Source organism: Camelus dromedarius, chromosome 19, assembly GCF_036321535.1.
Source record: "Camelus dromedarius isolate mCamDro1 chromosome 19, mCamDro1.pat, whole genome shotgun sequence".
Classification (NCBI taxonomy): Eukaryota; Metazoa; Chordata; class Mammalia; order Artiodactyla; family Camelidae; genus Camelus; species Camelus dromedarius.
This window is the reverse complement of record NC_087454.1, coordinates 8,240,763-8,262,794: the sequence shown is the minus strand read 5'-3', so window position 1 is coordinate 8,262,794 and position 22,032 is coordinate 8,240,763. Positions and strand designations below refer to the sequence as shown.

The 22,032-nt window shown below is 42.0% G+C and overlaps 1 protein-coding gene across 4 annotated transcripts in view; it reads right to left on the bottom strand.

Moving 5' to 3' along the window:
- PHACTR1 (phosphatase and actin regulator 1) overlaps nucleotides 1-22,032 on the bottom strand; it is a 442,313-nt gene that overhangs the window by 249,239 nt on the left and 171,042 nt on the right. The window contains exon 1 of one of the 4 annotated variants that reach the window (XM_031435189.2): nucleotides 1,359-1,573. The exons of 2 other annotated variants lie outside the window; for them this stretch is intronic. The gene's annotated coding sequence lies outside the window, so the exon portion shown is untranslated. Of the gene's footprint in view, nucleotides 1-860; nucleotides 1,113-1,358; nucleotides 1,574-22,032 lie in introns of those variants that run through there. One more of the 4 variants, XM_031435190.2, reaches the window with a different exon arrangement.

The window sequence follows — 22,032 nt, the reverse complement described above, 5'->3', positions numbered from 1 at the left end:
CTCTAGGAGTCAGTGGGAAAAAAAAAAAGACTCCATTGTAGCAATTCTTATTCATGCCCCGTGAGCTGTCATTGGTTGTCTTATTGATTTTTATATCCACGCTGCAAACCTCAAAATGGCACAGCCTGAGACAGGATGCCCCCAAATCTACTCCTTTACTAACTCTTTTATTTTGCCAGTCATCTTTCTCCCTGATCCTTGATAACAGCTCCCAGCACCCACCTTCCCCAAATTAACAATTGCCTATGCCAGGTGGATTTCTCCTTTCCTACCTCTTTTTTCCCCCTTATTTTTATTTTTATTTTTTGAAATATAGTCAATTTACAATGTTGTGTTAGTCTCCGGTGTACAGCATGGTGATTCACACACGTATATATTCTTTTTCAGTATAGGTTACTACAAGATATTGAATACAGTTCCCAGTAGGTGGGGGTAGGGATGAACTGGAAGTTTGGGATTTGCAGGTACTAACTACTACATGTAAAACAGATAAACGACAAGGTCTTTTCCTGTCTCTTTAAGTCAGAAACTTCCTGAGATTCCTAAGTGCTGGCTGCCTCAGCAAGCATCCAAGACTCCCGGCAAGTCTCCATTGCAGGGAGATTTGCAAGTGAATCTCCCCGATCTGAAAAACAGCACGGCTTCCTAACCGATCTCTGACTTCCAGGCATCTACAACAGCACCAGGGGGTTCCAAGACATCCAGCGAACCAAGTCCGAGGACTGAAAGACCAAACCAACTCATATTGGCAGCTCCGAAAAGAGAAAATTCCCTAAACTGAACAAAACGTAAAGCCACTACAAGATCCAACTAACAAACACACAAAAAGCAATGAAATTATTTAAGACTCAAATGCCTACCTCACAGATTTCCCAAAGCTCTTTGCTCACACGTGTATTGTCCTCTACCTCTGCTCGCTGGCTCTCCAAAAGAAGCTGTGCGTTTCTAGACTGAGCAACAGTCTCCTCAAGTGTCAGGCTCTGAAATACACATGCTACACACGCCCAGACAGCCTCTCGGTGCCAGGCAGCCCCTTCTCCTTCCTTCCCAGCCCCGGGCCAGCCGGTGCCAATTCCCTGACTACGACCAATTCCTCCCGGGGATGGAACCAGGGAGGGGAAAAGATCAGACAGGGGTTGCAGACGGATCCAACTCACCACGGACTGAGTGGCCACCCATTCACGCAGGAAGGGTCCATCTTATCCCTTTTCTAACCTTAAAACCCTTCCACAGAGAGTTTCTCCAGCCTGGTTCAGATCCCAGAACAAGTAGGCAGACTCCTCCTGGCGTTCCCTGCTCGCACCCAGTCCACTCCCGGGGCGGCAGCCCCCAGCCGCTAGGACGCGATAGCTTCTTACCTTCACAAAGCCCTGGCTCTTAAAAGCCTTGCTGGAGTCTCCAAGGAGTCCTGTGCTTTCCTTGACATTGGAGGTAACCAGTTTCAGAAGCAGGGAACATTTCGAAATGAAACAGAAAGTAACCCGGTGATCCAGACCAGACCCCCGACCTGCACTGGGCTCTCCGCAGCCTCTGTGAGTCCTTGGGACTCAGCCAGCCAGCCCAGCTGTTTCAGCCTGGAGAGAATTCAGAGGAAACTGCAGCTTGGAAGTCTGGAACTCACGGCCTGGGCTTTGCTTTTTTTTGTTTGTTTTTCTTTCTTTCTTTCTTTCTTTTTTTAAGAGTATTTGTTGAGCTTTTTAACATGCAGTTTGTTTCCTTCTGCAGGGAATTACTCAGTGAGCCTGTCACCTGACTCACAGCAGCTCCATTATATAATTCAAACTGTGCTGTTTGCGTTCTGATCAGAAAATCACACTCCCTGACCCCTCATCTGTCTCCCCTCCTCCTTTCCCCTCCCCCGGAGTGGAGGGAGAGACACTCCAAACACCAGACAATGACAATTAACCTTTCTTGAAACTTCAGGGGAGTGGCTGCATTTTTGCAGTGTATTTTTATCTCTCTTTGGCTTGATTCTTCTTGGGCAGAGGACCTCTTAAATACAAATGCTGAGTTAGCAGGGATTTCTCAAGACGTAACATCTCAAGATGTAACTGTAGCAGCTTCTTTGATTTTCATTTAGGGTGACTGTCTGTAGATTAAATAAATCAGTGAATGGATTTGCAAATGACAGATTGCATCATCAGTTGAAAAGCCTCGTGAAGATTTATCACACCTGTGCAAATCAAATCCAAAAGCTAGAATGTTTATTACTCTAGTCACAATATCTAAGTTCTGTGAAATGCCAAAAAGGGGTAGGTTGGATCGAGGCGTCTTTAGCCAATCCCCTCCCCTGCCCTTGACGATCATAAACCCTCCTCCAGCCACCTCAAATAAGCATAGTATCCAACTGAAAACTGCATGCTTGCTATGCAAACACCTCAATGTCTAAAACGCAGCCTCTACTATCAACCATGTGGAAATCCTTATGGCCCATCTATATGGATATTTTGAAGCCAGCATTGGCTTGAGGTGAAGGAACTAAGAATCATTTTAGTCTGTTCCAATTTTCCTTTCTCAGCATCTCTCATCTCTGTCCGGATGATATATATTGAGGGACAAGTATGTTAAAATAGAATTGACCCAGGAATGAGAAGATCTTCGAGAAACTTAAGTGGCATAAATGAGCACAACACTTAATGCATCATGAAATGACTGACATAAAAAACTCCAACCTGTTTGCTTTTTCCATGTGAAAGCTGGGATGAACTCTCTGCAGCAGGGGCTCTGGACTCCCAGGCTTGTCCCAGACAGTGGAGACTTGTTGCTGAATATGGGAAATACCCGAAAAGGGCAGTTACAGTCTAGGGGAACAAGGCTGACGCTGGTCACCTGCTTTTGGTTTTTCCTGGTCTGACCTCTTTTCTCCCTGCTGCATTCCCTCACCCGTACTCACCGAAGGAAACCTCTTGTCCCTTCTGCCTGCCTCCAGCATTGCACTAACAATAGTAGATACCATTACTATATTAAACTGGGTGACATTAGACTGACACTGCACCCTAAGAATAACTTGCAAAATACTCCGTAGCTATCTATCCACGTGTCCCTCTAAAGTGGGCACGGGATAGTTATTCCTCTCCTCATACAGACCCAAGGCAGCCAGTGACAGAGGTGGGAATTAGAAGTCAAGTTTCCTACGCTCAGAGCTCTGTTTTGCAAAGGAAGACCCAGATATACATGAAAAGAAACATAAATATGTAAACCTGAATGACTGATTGATGTCTGTTTATATCTCTCCCTCCAGGTGTGGTAAATACAAGGCGTTGCAGCAGTTGCTATGGTAACTACTTTTTTCTTAAAGAGCATAAGGACACCTAGTGAAATATTAGAAAACATCAGGTGGTGAGACCCTCCCCAGCAACGGGAAGAAAACCAATAATGCAAAATACACCCTTGGTCTAGTTGTTCAATATTGATGCTGCAAAAATCGAATTTCCCAGACCAGTGCTGTCCAACAAAAGTACAACGTGAGCCACATATATAATTTAAAACTTCCTCGTTGTTGCATTAAAAAAGAAAAAAAACTAGTGAAATTAATTTTGGTAATATATTTTATTGGATCCAATATATTCAAAATACTATTTTGACATGTAGTATATAAAATTATTAAGAGTATTTTGTATTCTTTTCTTCATACTAAATCTTTGAAATCTGATATGAATTATATATATTTTACACTCACATCACATCTTAATTAAGAGTAGCTCCATTTCAAGTGTTCAGAAACCACCTGTGACTAGTAGTCACCATATTAGACGGTCCAGCCTCAGAGTATTATTTAGTTATTTTTGGCTTGACATCTGTTCTTTGAGTACACGTTTGTCTGTCCCTCCTTGGAACTTTTAGAAAAATGAATTGCATTCATTTGGTTCTGACTTTATGGCATAATTTAAGTGGTATTCTCTTGAGTGGAGCAAGAAAATATCAAAAAAACTCGGAACTGAAATGGTATTAAAGATTCAGCCTCTTTCATGCTACCAGAGGATCATGAAGATTAAAAAAAAAAATCTCAGGTTTATAAAAAGTTCCTTCCTTGGGTTGCCTAAACGCCCAAGTTAGAGACCTCAGAGTCATGCTTGACTGTACTTTCTACCTGCCCACTCTCTCTGCCCTCTCCTCACAGCCTCTCCCAATAGACCACTTAGTCTTTACAAGTCTACCTGTTGCCTCTGCTGAAGTCTGGGGTCCTCCGCTATGACCCAGATGATCTCAAGAACCCCTGCATGGTCTCCCTGCCTCCATCCTCTACCCACTCAATTTCATTTTCTTTCCTGCCTTAAGCATGGAGCATGTGTTGAAAGCAAACATTTAATCACGCAGCTTCTTCTCAGCTTAAAGCCTTTAATAGCAGGGTGCTACCTTTCAAATAAAATCCATACTCCTTGGTACCATACACTAGGCAATCAGCAACTGGCCTTCAGGGAACATTCTGGCCCATCTCCTGGCTACACTGTCTTTGATTTTACCCTTGTCTACATTTTCGACTGTGCCATGATTTCCATGACTCCATGCTGTTTACAGTCTGTTCCCTCTGCCTGTAACGTCCTTCCTTAAAATGCCTTCCCCTCACCAAACAGCAAAATCCTTCCAGCCTAGCTCCAATATCTACTGTAGCATTTCTTGATCTTGCAGTCAAAATAACAGTTCCCTCATCTGTGTTATCATGCCACTCTTACGAATCGATGTTACAACATTTATCACATTCCATGATAGTTGCACGATACGTTAGCCAAGGATTTCTTCAAGAAGAGGAACCACATGCCGTTTACCTTTGAATTCACCTTGGGGATAATAGCATCTCAATAAACGCCTAAGGAATTCCAATACGCTTTTCTTTCCATTCCTCTTTCTCCTTGTTGTCGAACTGCCTGGTACATCATCACCATCATCGCCACCATTACGTAGCAGCCAATGTTTATTAGCACTTCTATGAACCAGACACTACGTCGAGCATTTTACATACATTTCATTTAATTCCAACAACAAATCCACAAGGTGGGGACTTAGCCTCAATTTTTAATAGCTGTGGTACCCTGAATGCCACTTTATTCTTTCAATGGACGCTTGATGTCATTATGACAAGCAGGTATGCAGGTAGGCTTCTGAAGAATGCAAGATCACATAGTTGTTTGTTAACTTATTTGTTAACAGGCTAGTGCGTGTGTCTTTGGTTTTACGCTCTGAGTGTCTCCATCTCTTTAATGCTTCCAATTCTTAGTGGGCTGGGAAAACAGAAAACCAGACTTTTAGTATTTTGTGCAGAGTAAGAATTGGTGGCTTTGAGTAAGGGCACGAGAAACTCTGCTCCATGGAACATCACAGGATGTAACATTGAGTGTTGTTGCTCAGAGGCATTTTTGACTTTACATCTGGCTCTCTAGCTGTTTCCACACAATCCGGTTCAGTAGTGCTTTAAACAGTGCAGGGAACAAGCCCAAATGCTGGTGAGAAACTCTCTTTCATTGCTCGGGGGAATGCAAAATGGCACCACCACTTTGGAAGAGTCTGGTGGTTTCTTACAAAACTAAACATACTCTTGCCTAACAATCCAGCAACTGCACTCCTTGGCACTTACCTAAGTGGACTGAAGATGTACATCCACATAAAAACCTGCACCTGGATGTTTAGAGTAACTTTATTCATAATTGCCCAAATTTGAAAGCAAACAAGATGTCCTTCAGGAGGTGAATGAATAAATAAACTGGTGCATCCAGGCAGTGGAATATTATTCCGTGCTGAAAAGGATGAGCTATGAAGCCATGAAAAGACATGGAGGAACCTTGCATGTCTATTACTAAGTGAAAGAAGTCAATCTGAAAAGGTTCCATACTGCACAATTCCAACTCTATGACATTCTGAGAAAGGCAAAACTATGGTGGCAGTAAAAAGATCAGGAGGTACCAGGGGTTGGGGGGACAAGAGGGATGAATATGTGGAGAACAGAGAGATTTTTAGGGCAGTGAGACTACTCTGTATGAGACTATAATGGTGGATGCTTGTCATTATACATTTGTGCCAACCCACAGAATGTACAGCACCAACAGTGACACCTTATGTAAACCAGGGACTTTGGGTGATGAAGATGTGTCAGTGCAGTTGTGGTAACTGTGGATGTAGATCCATCAGCTGTAACACGTGTAGCGCTCTGGTGCCTGATGCTGACCAGGCGGAGGTCAGTGCAGGACTAGGGGTGGAGGGTATATGGGAACTCTCTGTACTTTCTGCTCAATTTTGCTCTGAGCCTAAAATTGCTCTAAAAACTAGCCTATTTTTTAAAAAAAGGAAGGACCAGAGAATGGCTTGCCCGTGGGTGCCCAGGGATTGGCCTCTGACATGATGTACAAGTTGTTTTCCTGCTGGGTTGTCAGTCGCTTCAGTTTATTAATTGCTTTCTCTACTTTGTTTCCACACCAGCACTAAATAAATGGCAGTGCCTGTACTCAAGGATTAATAAATTCTTGTTTAAATGAAATGAAGGAAAAACACACTTAATGCTTCAGATAATAAGTACATATTTCCACCCACAGAAACAGCATAATAGCCTTAGTGTCAACAACAATAGCAAAAACTCTTACTGAGGCAGTTTCTGGAGACTCTGGAGCCTGGGACAGACTCAGACTTGGAGGAAGGGTCATGTTAAGAGGCCTGGCTCTGGGCTAAAAGGGTGACTGAGCTGGGAAAATTTAACTCGTCCTTTGACTGAATCCTGGCAGTGCTCTCTGTGCCCTTGGGGACCAGCCCTTGATCACTACCTGATAGATTTACAATGCACTGCCCAGAGCAGGGCTATCTCTGTTGGCAAAGTACTTGCCCCCATGCGCCTCAGTTTCCTCATCTGTAAACAGGGCTGGAGGATATAGTGGGTTATTTTGGGTGTTCACGAGATCATGTCTATAATCCCTCTGACACAGTGACAGTGTCAATTGATGGAAAATGTTTATTCTTAGTATTACATACTGTTAGATATTTCATAATAATAAAGCATCAGAGATGGGCTTGGGGAGCTCAAACAATGGCGGTGCCAGTGTGCACTCTTCTTCTACTGTTTCACCACATCTTCTTTCTACTCAATTTGCTATTGGCACATATTACAACAATGAATTTATTGACTTCCATAACCTCTGTCTGCCTTCCTTCCTGTCTTCCCTCCTTCTTTTCTTCTTTTTTTCCATCCCTCCCTTCCTTATTTCCCTTCTTCTTCCCTCCGTCTTCTCTTTTTCTCTCCCTTTCCATTTATTATTTTTAAAATGAGTTTATTTTGTCCCTTGCTATTCTTGGCCAACTAACTAAGACTCTTTGTATCGAGATCTTCTTGCCAAAGCCACATTAAGCTCCCCAGGTTGCTAAACTTAGACCAGCCTGTTTCTGCTCTCTCGGAAGGCTTGCAATACGAAAAACAAGCGAGGTATGAGGTCAAAGGATTCTTGTTCAGAGCAAAGGGGGCTGCTTCACACAGAGCTTCCCAGAAGGAAGGCAGAGCCTGACAGGAAGAAGATCTGAGGCCTCGGGCATAACCTATATGAAAGCAGTTAATACCTCACTCCCTGCCAAGTCAATGCGACTGCCAATCTCAGAAGCGATCTTTCAAATTGCTTTTTGGCCAGCTCAGCACAGTGTCCATGTGGCAGCTCTACTTTGGGAGAACAAGAGAAAAAGGCAGGTTCCCAGAGGGATAGGCAACTTCGTTGCTTCCTTTCATTCTCTCCAGAGCACCGTGTGGCATTTATGGGACGACCTGTGTCCAGAAAGACTAAGCTCCAAGAAAGACACAAGAGGAGAGATGAGACACATAGCGGCCCCAGTAATGGGGCCCATGAATGAGCTTTCAAAAGGCAGAAAATGCGGCAGAGGGATTGAATTCTAGTCCTGCCACCTGCTCACCAGGGGCAAGCTAATTAGCCTCTGTTTCTTCCTGTATGAGAGCCTAATAGTAATAAACTGAGGTGGGGGGTAGTCTGAGGGGGTGTTTGTAAAGCATCTGTCAGGGGCCTGGTGTAGAGCGGGTGCAAAATGACCCTGACCAGGTAGGCAGAGCCTCCATTTTTCATGTCTAAAATGTAAAGAGATTGCAATGTCCCCTTTATAAAGTTCTTTGGTGGAAGTTAAATGAGATCCCCAGCAAAGGGTAAATATCACAGGTACGTATCTTCCCTCTCATGCTCCTCATCCCCGGCCCCAAACGTCCACACTGCAGCTTATATTTTCCAAAGATGGACACCACTGTATCTCCCACCCCACATACTCTTCTAGAACCTTGCTCCTCCCCTGTCGCATGGTGGCATCTAATTCCTCTCCCTCTGAATCTGGGTGGGCTTGGAACATGCTTGTAGCCTGTGTGGTAGAAATAATTCTTCAGGGCTACAGAGGCTAGGCCCTAAAAGGGGATGCAGCTTCCACCTGGTTAGTTGGATACTCGCTCTTGAAGCCTTCTGCTGGCAGGTAAGCAGTTGACTGCACTGGGGCCACCCATGCTAAGAGGAAGTCCAACCTGGCCTATGTGGAGAGACCGTAGAGAGAGTTCCCAGATGCTACCCCACCCCCGCCCCGACTCCCACCCCCAGGCATTGTCTGACTGCAAGCTCAGGAGAGACTGAAACCAGAATCACTCATCCAGCCCTTCCTGGGCTGATCCAGGTCAGCGAGATACAGACAAGGAACACACAACAGAACCCATCAGGAAGAGAAGCATGGCTTCCCTTACACTCTCTGAGAGCACAATAATATAGGATTTGAAGATCAGACCCTCGAACTGAGGAGAACCAGAGTTTAAATTGACCCCATTACTTCAGCTTGTGACCTTTAACAAGTCTGCATGTTTAAAAAGGCGACAGAAATAACGCCGAGGTCTCAGGATTACTGTTAGGATAAACGAGGTGGTTCATGTTAGGTACTCAGCATCATGATGGGCACAGAGCAGACACACATTTTAGACACTGTTTGTCATCGTCATCATCACCACCACCAACTCTATTCCACTCATTATAATGGATTTTGCTACTAAGGTCTTTAGAGCTGGCTGGAATATGTCCTCTTTCTCTTATCATAATTCCTTCTCTTTAGACCCACTCCCTTCAACTCATAATATGTATAACTGCATTTCTCAGCCTTCATGCTAATGTCACAATCATGAGGGATTGTTTCAAAACATCCAATCAGTCTTAGCTGCTACAGACAGCTCACCCACAATCAGCCGTCTCATTGCCCTCAGTGTTCCTAACTGTCTGAGTCATCATTGCGTACTAAAGGCCAAATACTCTGCAGCAAGAAATCTGTTTTGACTAAGGATGCAGAACCATCCATTCCTACATCTGTTGGACCACTCAGCTCAACTTTTTCTTTAGTGATGTAGAAGGGCTCATCAAATACCTACAATGAGCCAACAGAGGAGACAATTGAGGTTCAAAAAGATTAGAAACAGCATTATAGTATCATTGTTCATTCACGTATTCATCTGCATATTTATTCAGTCATTCAACAAACAGCTATTACAGATGTCTATGTGCCAGGCTCTGGACCTACAAACATGAACAGTCTCACTGCTTTTGATTTTGATTTTCCTCCAAGTCATTAATTCAACTCATCACTCATTCAAAAGTAAATATTCTGTTTTTCTGTGTGTTTTTTCCCCATGGTTTCTTCTGTTACGCAGCTTATAGTTTTGCCCAAAGGGCAGATAATTAAACATGCAACAACCACAAAACGTGCGAAGAGCTATCAGAGGGGAAATAGAGAGCTGTGGCAGTGCTTAGTAATAGGACTTAATCAGTCTGGGGGAATGGCTAGGGACGGCTTCCTGTAGGAAGTGGCTTCATAAGGGGGCCTGAAGTTAGACAGACGGAAGCTGGGGGCAGAAAGGGGAAGAGTGATGTAGGCAGAGTCTGCTTGTGTGAAGGTCCTGAAGCAGAGAGAACATGGGGAGGACTGAGGAACTAGAAGAAATATCAACTCAGAGGTCACCATGAAGTCTTCAATACCCCTTTAATCTCCACTCCCAGAATCTTCCCGTCTTCCTACTCTACCTGGCTTAAAAAGCACATGTTTCATAAATGCTTGTTGAATTGCTATTTCACTTATAGTAATCTTATTGTGCTGTTATTTTAGGGAGACAGATATGGTCTGTTGAAGCTACACACACACACACACACACACACACACACACACACCTCCAACACTTTTAATACATTCAGAATAAAGGAGTTATTTTCAGTTAACTTTTTTAAGTTGATGTTTGTGGACATTGTGTTATTAATTTTATTTCCAATTTATTTTCTAATTAAAAAATTAACTATAGATATGTAACTGTGAATGGTGAGGTGATTTTCTTAATTAACTCCATTGCTGTTTAATCCTCTTTAATATGTTTTCCATTCTCAGGCAAGCTGGCTTTTGTCATCGAGCAAACAGAGAGGTAAAACTGTAATTGGGCAGACTGAACTAGACGCTTAGCACTGAGTGTTACCTAAGAGCCCAGACGTTGGACTCAGCCTCTCTGTAGCCACTAAACTGGGATTTCTGCTCTCTCTGGCTACCTTAATTCCCAGACACACTGTAATTCTTGCCTTTCTTTCTGGGGCTGCTGTCTGGTAATAAAAGAAGAGCTGTCCCTTTTGTCATCTGTAGAACAGAGGGTAATGTCTCTTAATTAACGAAAGGAAATGGTGCAATGTGGTGAGAACACTGCAATGGTTTCCAATTAATCCCACATGCCGTTTGGCAAAGTTAATAATCCATAGAATGACCTAGGATCTAAATGCGGAGAACCATCATCTTTTATCTGTCATTTTTCTACTTTTCCAGCAAAAGTAAGAAAATTCAAAGGCTAGATGTAAAGTAGGACTACAGATTTAGAGTATCGTGAGTTCCTGAATATAATCTCAAATAGAAGAGAAATGTACATGTGCCAATCAGATCTTATGAACTCCCAAATATTTTACAATCTCTGTAAGTCATCACATACTGACAGGTGTCAGTTCAACCACCAGTGGAGCAATTATTTGCTGTTTACACCATTTGTCATTGAAGCAAAGACACCTTCACGGTCATGGCAGAGCAGGAAAGACCTTTTAATTTCATCAGACATTGCATTTTTAAATCCTTCAAAGATAGAGAATGTGTCTTGTACATTCATGAACCCCTAAAAAATGTCTCATGGAACATCTTACCCCAGATCCATAATACTTTTTTTAAAAACTGAGGTCAAATACACATAACATAACATTCACCATTTTAACCATTTTAAGGTGTATAATGCAGTGCAATTTAGCACATTCACAATGTTGTGCAACCATCACCACTATCTAGTTCAGTAATATTTTAATCAACCAAAAAGGAAACCCTGTGCCCAATAAGCAGTCACTCCCCATTCCTCTCTCCCCCTAGTCCCTGGCAACCACTAATTTACTTCCTGCCTTTGTGGATTTCTCTACTCTGGACATTTCATATCAACAGAATCATACACTATGCAGCCCTTTGTATCTGGCTTCTTTCCCTCAGCATAATGTCCTCAAGGTTCATCCATGTTATAGCATATATTAGTATTTTATTCCTTTCATGGGTGAATAATACTCCATTGTGTGGATATACTATGTTTTGTTTATCCATTCATCAGTTGGTGGATATCTGGAGTGCTTCCACCATTTGGCTATTGTGAGTAATGCTGCTCTGAACATTCCTGTACAAGTTTTTGTTTGAACACTTATTTTCCATTCTTTAGGGTATCTACTTTGGAATAGAATTGCTAAGTCATATAAAATTTCCATGTGTAAGTTATTGAGGAACACATAATAGTTTTTTTTTAAATGAATATTACTAGGATTCTACAAAGGTTGAGTGTGGCTGGTAGGGAAAATTTACACCTGCTGAAATGCGCCGATGGAAACACTATAGGACACTGTGATATGCGTACGTATATCACGACAGGTCAGGAAGATTTTTGTGGGTAATTCATCTCTTTGTTAACCTATAAGCTACTTTCTTCAGTCAAGCTTTGCTGCCAAGCACTTGGGCTTTGGAGTTGGATTATGCGTATTTCAGCACCAGGCATGGTATGTATCACTGTATGACTTAAACTCTAAGAGTTTTGTCATCTGGAAGTGTGGGAACAGCTGTAACTACAGGATAGGTTGTGATTACTTTAAATAGGGAAGCGTCTATAAAGGATTTAGTGTATCAGTTGGCTAATGAATGCTCAAAAAGTGTGAGCTTGGATTGTATCAGTGCTTCTCGGTATCCTTGTGGTGTTTAAGCAGCACAGTGCTAGGCACACAAAAGGCACTTAATCATATCTGGATAAGTAACATGTTTAATGGGAAACAACTTGAGTCATTTTGAAGGTTTTGAGTTTCTTTTCTTCTTCCTTCCTTTTTCTCTTTCTCTTCCTTTCTTCCTTTCTTTTTTCTGTCCTCTTTTTCTCTCTCTCCTTCCTTCCTTTCTTTCTTCCATCCTTCCTTTTCCTTCCTCCCTCCCTCCTTTTCTATTTCTTTCATTCCTCTTTTTTCTTTCTCCCTCCCTTCCTCCCTTCCTCCTTTCCTCCCTTCCTTCTTCCCTTTCTTCCTTCCTTCGCTCTCTTTTCTGCTACTTGTGTGTTAGAATATTTTCTTTCCTGAAGGGTGAGCAAGAGATGGGATTTGTCATTGGAAGCCCGATATCCACAAACATAAGCAAAGATCCCCTCATGGGGGCTTGTCATTTAGTCACTTTATGGGTGAGGTCTGCAGGGTAAGTGAGTGTATGAATCTGGTGTTGCTTGCTCGAAGTTGCTCATACCTTTGGGAGGAGCTTCTCGAAAAGGGAATATCTAAAACTCTCTGGCTGCATTAGAAGATTTATTTTTATTAATTCAAGTCCACCTAAGGTATTTTGATTGCAAGCCCTACATACTAATATTTCAGTCTACATCATGTAAGTTCCTATACCAGTGCATACCTTCAGCTCTACAAACATCAGATTGTATAAACCTCCGCTTACATGCCTGTTCTTGGCTTATCATGTGCCCCGGGTTCTCATAATTCTGTGACCCTGACTTCTGTCTGCTGTTGGCTCACCTGTCCTGACATAATTCACAACTCTGCAGCTTCCCAGAATCCCAGGGTTACACTAGAAGAATTTTTAGCTCCCACCCACTTTAGATGAGAGTCAGATTCAAGTGGAGAGACCAGAAATGGTGACAGAGCAACAGCAGGTCCGGCCGCGAGCTCTCCAGAGTCCTGGAGAGACGTGCTGGGTGACGAGACTGCTCAGCTCCACTTCCTTTCCCGTCAGTCCTCCTGTGCCCTGGCTTTCCACTTGCTTCTGCTCACAGTTGTAACTGCAAGGAAGATCCTCCCTTTACTTGTCAGGGGAGATCTATGCCATAACAAATGGTCATCAAGAGAACCGCATGCCATGGGCCACGTGATGGACACCATACAGGAAGGAGGCTGGCTAACCATCCTGTACTTGTCATGAATATGCTGCCCCTCTAGGGATGCTCCCGAAGGGACATTTACTGCTGGTCTGGTTTAGCATTTCACCAGCTGAAGGTTTGTCCCAATGTACTGGGGCCCAAGGATTTTCTGTAGGTGAACTGGTGTGGGTGAATGGCTTCGGCCGTGAATCTCATCAGCAAATGATTGCTCACGTGGAACTGGCACCATAGGGAGCCCAGTAAGCCCAACATCCAAGTGAAAATTCTACGCTTGCCAGGCAAACACCTCCTCAAGACCATGCCTGCAACCAGCTGCTGCCTTAAACCATACTGAAATTCCCAAGGCCCATCTAAATAGACTTTTTGAAGCCACCAGTATCTTGGCTGAAGGTAGTAAGAATCATGTCAGTTTCTCCCAATTTTTTTGTCCCACGACTGGCAATAATAAAACAGCAAGTGTCTCTCTCTAAATGATGCATACTGAGGGGCAAGCGTATTAAAACATTGGAATTAATCTATTCCTGAGAGGCTCAGAAACTTGGATGGCATAAATGAGCATTGCACTTAGAGATGCATTAACACGACAATTGACATTAACATGACCAACCTGTTTGCCGCCTTCACGGCAAAGCCGGGACAGGCTGGCTGCGGGGCGTGACACAGGGAGGTTGGAAGTGGGCATCTCAGTTCCTTCTTGGCAGCCACTGTCTCCAACCAACAAAGCTCTGAGAACTCATGTCTCCTCCCATTCAACGTTTGAGGTGTATTATGAACCCTAAACTGAGTCCTGGTCAGCCAACTATAAAGCAATTTTATCTCCACTGAACATTTCACCTAAATAGAAACTCTTTCAGCTATTCCTCTGTTATTTAAGTTGTTCTAGAGAAGAGTCCCTCTAGAACAAATATATGGAGGCTTCTGTGAGATAAAACACAAACCTCTTACAACCACGTTCTGTATGACAAATTCATCTTTTAACATCGAAAGATGAAAGACGGTTTAACGAAGCCTTAACAATTCCATCCTACCCTGCAAGTTATTTAATCACAGTATGAATACATGTACCAAGAATCATTCCTTAATTAGTCTAAACCTAAAACAGCAGTTGTGAAACGTGTGATTTGAGCTGATGCAACAGCGTGTGCTTTGCTGTTGTGCACCAGGGACAGTAAGGCTGTTTTATTTTTAAAGTTTGGGTAATTATAACTTAAACAAACAGAAGAGGGGAAATGAATCATTTATTTGTCTCTCTTATTACAGCTTCTCTCCTGCAGAAGTGTTTCTTGCAGCATTTACCTAGCTAGCGAGGTGTTACTCTGTGTCCTGAGGACTTAAGCATCTGCGGTTTGATCACAAATTGTATAGTAAACATACTGAGACAGATGACTGCCACCCTAATTCATTGTAAACTGGGAAAAAAAACCCGCACCCATTTAATACAGCACATTGGCTTGCTATAAAACTAGAACAATCAACAAGCAGCAGTTTCGTGTAGGAGAAAATGGTCTGGATGATGTGATGTCAGGAAAGCTTCTGCCAGTGGCTAGGGGTCACTGCAGTCACCCCCTCACTCCCTGGGCCTTGGTCTTCTCACTTGCTTTTTCAGATTGTATGCAGTGCTGGGATGCTAGGATCCTGGTGAGCAGGAATGAATGTACAACCCCTGGGATAATCTACTGCTTTCCTCTAACTAGTATGCGCCATGAGTCAGCCTTAGACTTGGTTGGGATTTTGACTGATGAGGAAAGAGTTCTGGAGAGGACAAGTGACTTATTGGCAGTCACACAGGTAGTAAATGCGGGAGAGAAACCGCAAACCAGGGATTTCTGCACTAGGTTATTGATGGCAATCTCTCCTGATGGAGAAATCAAGCGACATCTGAATTAAAGGCTTTGCATCTATATTTTTCAGTGGCTACTCATCACCCTTGGACTAGGAAGGGATCACAGCTTTTGGAATCTAGAAGTCTTGATTCTGGTTCAAGTGTGATTTTGCCACACAATGTAGCTTCTATGCATCCTATTTTTAACTTTTGAGAAGTTGTATTATATAATGGTTAAGTGAGTCTAAGTCAAAGATTTGTACATGAATGTTCATAGCAGTTTAGTTTGTAATAGCCCCAGACTGGCTATTAATAGACCAATGTCTGCTAACAGGTGAACGGAGAAATAAATTGTGGTATATCCACTACAATGGAATACCACTCAGCAAGAAAAATGAACTGTTGATCCCCGCAACGACATGGATGAATCCCAGACTAATTATGCTGAGTGAAAGAAGCCAAACAGAAAAGAGTTCATACTATATAATTCCATTTACATAAAATTGTAGAAAACACAAAGCAGGTCAGTGGTTGCTTGGAAATGGGAATGAGGAGAGGGAAGGATGGGGGATTAAAAGGAGGCACCAGGAAACTTTTGAGAGTGAGATGTAAGTTCATTATCTTGACTGTGGTGATGGTTTCATGAGCATATACATATGCTAAGAATTCTCAAATTGCACACTTCAAACGTGTGGTTTATTGCATATCCCTTACACTTTGTTACAGATGTTTCAAAAAATAAAATTCCCCCCAAAACCTCAGGGGGCCTGGAGTTGAAACCTAGTCTCCCTATCCACTAACTACGTAATCCTTGGTGAGTTACTAACCTCATCAGCAGAAGGAGGATAATAATAATTTTTACCTCCCGAAGTCGCCGCGAGGATGAAACGGGTTAATCCTTGTAAGGTACTTAACACAAACTAGTTCTTCTTATTTTCCCAGAACCACAGAGAAAGGATTGCTTTATCTTTTGCATCTCATTCCCATAAGATTTGAATTCATTAGTCTATTTAAGGCATATTAATAAAGGCTCATTTATGCAGATTTTTCAGATCTCTGCTTGTCACCCTGTCTGGGAGCTTTTTCCTGACCACACTCTAAAATAGCACCCTTTCCCCAGTCACTCTTCAGACCCTTCCTCCGATTTATTCTCATTCTTGACTCTTATCACCACCTGACACTTCGTTATATACATTTCCCTGTTTATTTCTTTACTCTGTTTCCCTCCACTGGAACATAAGCTCCCTGAAACCAGGGAGTTTGTCTGTTTGGTTCACTGAAATAAAAGTCACTCCATGAGTGTGTGTTGAGTGCTGAATAAATAAATGACTGCATTATCTCCAAGAACCTTCCTTGGGGATGGTGGTAGTGGGTGCTGGCCCTGTCATCATGGCACTGTTGATGCTGGTAGAGTGTATAGGTCCCTGGTTCCCCTGTGATTGGTGCAGCTGGGCTAACCCCCAGAGATAGCTGAGCAGAAAGAAGACCTGAAATCGGTCAGATCAGTGAGGTCCTAATCTTGCATCATTCCTGGCTCTGTAAGAGCAAAGGACTGCATAGGCTGAATATGACATTTGAAAAAATAAGATCTAGGCCTGAGACTGTTGTTAAAATGATGAAGAGTAAAGATCTGAAGTTTCAGCAAGTTATGAACACATAGACTTTGATGTGATCCATCCCTAGACTCTTTCTTTGATAGTCAATACGGAAAGAAATTGACTAAAAATTGGGTCCAGTGTAAGAAGTCACCCTGCCCTCCAGGGGCCCTGGAAACCAGCCAACTGGTTCTAGTTTGGGTAACTCGAGACCTGCTCAGACTGTCTTTTTTCCTTCTTTTTAATCCTCTAAATGGAAGTCACGTATCTAAGCCTCAAAGGAGTTAATTCTTGACTCGCTTCCATTTGCCCATCTTGTCTTCCTGCTCTGCTGTTTCTGCAAGTGTGTAGCTTTAGGAGAAACCTGAAAATGGTATTAACGTCAGCTCAGCGTTACACCTTCTAAAAAGATGCAGCTAAACAACGCTCTGTGGAAGGTAAGCTTGGACCTGCAATTGGACTGCAATCAGTCCTCGTGTGAGTACGTTTATCTGCTATCTTCGTGTAAGCAGATCACAGAATTCATTCTGCCTTGAACTCTCTCCTTAGGAATCTCCAAACAATGCTTTATAAATAAGTAGCACACATTTCAATGCATACCAAAGACTTTCTGAGTTAGCATTTGTCATCTTTAATGTTTTAATTATCTCATTTGATCTCTCTATTGTTGCAATTACATTCTAATTTTGTGTGCAGACACTTGAGTGCCTTGGGCTAGATTAATCAATTAATATTACAATGATAATGATACACTATAAATATAAGTTGCTAGGTGGTACAGTGGCTCTGGGTCATTACTTTAATTCTGAATAAAGAGATTCTGGCTGTGGAAAGTTCTTTCAGACTACTTTGAAGGAAAAAGATGAGATTCTTCCTCAAATCCTAAAGGCACAAAGGGGTTTGGATGGGGTTTTTTGCTTTGTTTTGTTTTGGCACTAAGTCAACACTGTTTTTGTTGTTGTTGTTGGAAATATGCATAGTTTTAAAAGGAGCAACAAGACTGTCTCTTATCTTGTTTTCTATGATGCTTAGTCTGAAACCACAAGACAGTGGCCTTGATCAAAGGCTCTCAGTGAACGGGGAGCTTGAGCAGGTTGTGAGGACATTAGGGTCCAGGAATAATCTCTTCTCAGGCAAAATAAGGAGATATATTTCAGCCATGGGGTGACCTCCCCACTCAGAGCACAAGTCTAACAGACTTTTCAGGAGCCTACTGATTTCACATAGGCTGCAACCACCATGAGTGCAGGGGGCCAACACAGAACAGAGTTCGTCCTTGGGGCTTTGCAGGAACCCTGTGGTTAGAGGGAAATAAAATGAGAAAGACAGGGTCCTAAGATCTTTTTCAGCCCCAAGAAAGATACTTTTCCTCCAGATTACTGTTCCCTTAACAAACTACCTCCAAACCCAACACACACACATACAGAGTTACCCTCATCTATGCACTCACATGCAAATACATGCATGCCATAAATAAAATAATAAATCACTCTCTGAGATGGTCCCTTTCCTTTGTCTGAACTTCTATACTATAACATGAATATATTATATTGTGCTTTTGGGTCTTATTTGTTGTCTACACCAAGGGCGCATTTTGTTCACACATTGGATTGAAGCCGTTGGTAACATTTATGGAGTCTTTGCTGCGGTCCACACAGTGACTGTTATCTCATTTAACTCTTGTAATAACCCCCTGAGGAAGGTGCCACTGTTATCCCCAGTTTACAGACAGGGAAACCGGAGCACAAGACAGGTACATAACCTGATGAGATAGAGATATGGTTTGTACACCTCAAGTGTGCCTCCAGAAGCAATACAAACACATGCAAGGTGACCAGCAGGAACTATCAGAATTGAAACCCACCCAATGAGTAAAGGCAGGGTCCTTGGGAAGTTGATGCAGATCTGAAGTCCTCCTCAAAGCCATGACCCACGAGAACTGTGGAGTGAGTCTTATAAACTGTCATGGGTTGAATTGTGTTCCCCACAAAAGATCTGTAAAGTTCTAAGCCCCAGAACCTGCAGATGTAATTAAGTTAAGACGGGGTCACTGGGTGGGGTGTGTGTGTGTGTGTGCGCGCGTGTGTTCTAATCCAATTTGACTGGTGCCCTAATGGGAAGAGAAGAAAGCCAAAGACAGACGTGTACATAGGAAAGATACTGTGAAGACACACGGGGAGAAGGCTGTGTGAGGATGGGGTCAGAGGTGGAGGGATGCATCTACAAGCCAAGGGATGCCGAGGTTTGCAGTCTGCCACCAGAAGCTAGAAGAGACAAAAGAGGTTTCTTCCCTGAAGTCTTCAGAGAGAGAGCATAGTGCTACTAGCACCTCAGTTTTGGACTTCAAGCCTCCAGAACTGTGAGAATAAATTTCTATTGTTTTAAGCCACCCAGTTTTGAAGCATCCCTAGGAAACCAATCCACACACCAACCCATATTTTTCTCTTTCTACAATAGATCTAAGAGTAAATGTCCTTTCTGACTTCTAAAGTCTCCTTGAACAGGGCTCATACTGAGTAAAGAATTGCCCAGCTGCAGTTGGGACCCCAGGTGTGGGCTAATGTAGTTTATGTAGGAGCTCTCTCAAGGAGTCCATGGTTTCTAAGGAATCCAACTCTAGTCAAAGAGTCTAACTCAAGTTTTGGCATTGCTGATCCCACTCTTGCTTCATCCATATCCCCCAAAAGGGAAAATTCTGGACCTTGTGAGAATATGAAGTCATTAAGGTATGAACCCAGGTCAGAAGGAGAAAAGATATCCTGAGGTATAGTCAGGTGTCTAATATCCTGGCATGAACCTCCTTTGTTGGCTCCTCCTTGTTTGGCCCAGGAGCTCTGTACGGGACCACTAAGATTTTTCACAAAAACAGTCCTTTAGGGGGAAATACAGTCTTTATTCCGAGATTATACCCTTTCTATATTTAAAATCTTAACATGTCCTTTGTTCTGCAAAATGAAGGTGATTCTAAATAATAAGTTTTTTTCTTTTACTATCCTTCCTTGACAAAGTAAACAAAGTTAGTATTCCTACGTCCATCCTTGATTGTTTATTGAAATTTTATAATTTGTACCATGGAAGTTCAAAGTTTGACTTCTTGGTTAGGCTGTTTGTAGCCCAGAACTATATCAGCTACCTTCTTCCTGATCTATTGTTTAGCAGAGAAATATAATGGAAGAGAGATGACAGAAAAAAGAACTGGGAAAACTGAGGGGTTTCTAACGTATAATTTACAGACAGTGAAATGTACAAATCGTAAGAGTCAGTTTGATGAGTTTTGACAAATGCAGAACCCACATAGGGAAGGTGAGTTTTAATTCCAACTCTACCATTGTTCATCTATAGGACCTTGAATATGTTACGTAACTTCTTGGTCTCAGTCTGCTCATCAGAAAACAAAGAATGGGCTAGTGGGCCTCTAGATAATTCTCATCTCAACAGGCAGTTGTTGAGGGCTGCCTGACTCTGATATTTTCCTTGGAAGCCCTCTTTGAAGATGAAGAATAAACCCCATGTTTATTTTTCTAAAACTTCATGGTGTACACATACTAGGTGCAAGGCCTCCTTCTAGATCTGGGGACATAGCAGGGGACTGTCCATGAAGTAGTCTGGGGGAAAAAGTACTTTTTTTGATAGTGTTGGTGGTGTTGGTGCTCATCCCCATGAAGATAACTCTAATGAATCTATTTGCCACCTTTGCCTCCTTTTCTTTCCTCCTAGTTTTCACGGCATTTGGATTCTCAAATTATGATTATTTAACCATCACTTTTTTTGAAATATCCCTTTAGAACATCCAATTTTATGAAATAACATGTCTTTTATAACATGAACATTTTAATTCATATAGTCATTCTTGAGTATGTAGATATTTGTAGGACATTTAAAGCTTCTAATTTACAACTGAATTTCCAACCTTAAGAAAAATATGAAATCATTACTTCATCAAGATTTGGAATAAATGCTAGACATATAGACACATAAGATTGAGGGTATTGACTTTTAGCTGGTGAATTTCTCCCCTGCCATTTCCAAACTCTGTATCCCCAGGCAAGCATGTTAACCTTACTGAAGCTCAGTTTCTTCACGTGTAAATTGGGAAAAAACAACAGTACCTATTCCTTAGGGTTATTATAAGGATTAATGAGCTAATGCTGATAAAGGATTAAGAAACTATTTTAGTCTGTTTGAGCTACTATAACAAAACACCACAGACTGGGTGGCTTATAGAGAATAGAAATTAATTTCTCATAGTTCTGGATGTTGGAAGTCCAAGATCAGGGCACCAGCATGGTCAGGTGACCTCCTGCAGGTTGTAGACTTCTCATTGTATCTTCACATGCTAGAAGACACTAGGGATCTCTGGGGGGTCTCTTTTATAAGGCACTGATCTCATTCCTAAGGGTTTCACTCTAGTGATTTAAGTACCTCCCAAAGGTCCCACCTTCTAACACCATCACCTTTAGGGGCTAGGATTTCAACATATGCATTTTGGGGGGACACAAACATTCAGACCATAGAGCAACCATCATGATCATTGAAAGATGTTTGTTATCTGAGGAACTGGAATTGTTTAGCTTAGAAGAGAGAAGAATAAACAATGATTTAATAAATGTCTTTTAGTATACAAATGATAACTAGAATGACCAAAGACTGGAGAGCTCTTGAAAAGATTTAAGAATACATGGGCTTACAGAAAAAGAAAGAAAAATACCATATGATATCACTCATACAAGAAATCTAAAAAAATGACACAATGAACTCATTTATATTTACAAACAGAAACAGACTCACAGAAATAGAAAACAAACTTATGGTGGGGAAAGGGGGTGGGAAGGGATAAATTGGGAGTTGGAAATTTGCAGATGCTAACTACTATATACAAAATAGCTAAACAACAAGTTTATACTGTATAGCACAGGGAACTATACTCAATATCTTGTAGTAATATACAATGAAAAAGAATATGAAAATGAATATATGTATGTATATGTATGACTGAAACATTATGCTGTACACCAGAAATTGACATAACATTGTAAACTGACTATACTTCAATTAAAAAAAAGGATATCTGGGCTTACAATACAATAAGAAGAAGTTAGGTTATAAAGAAAAGAAAAATATCTTGCCTAAATTCAGGTTACACTGGAACGAGCTAACAATTAAGAGCACTTATGATTTCCACACTTGGAGATATTCAGGAATAGTGTTGGCCG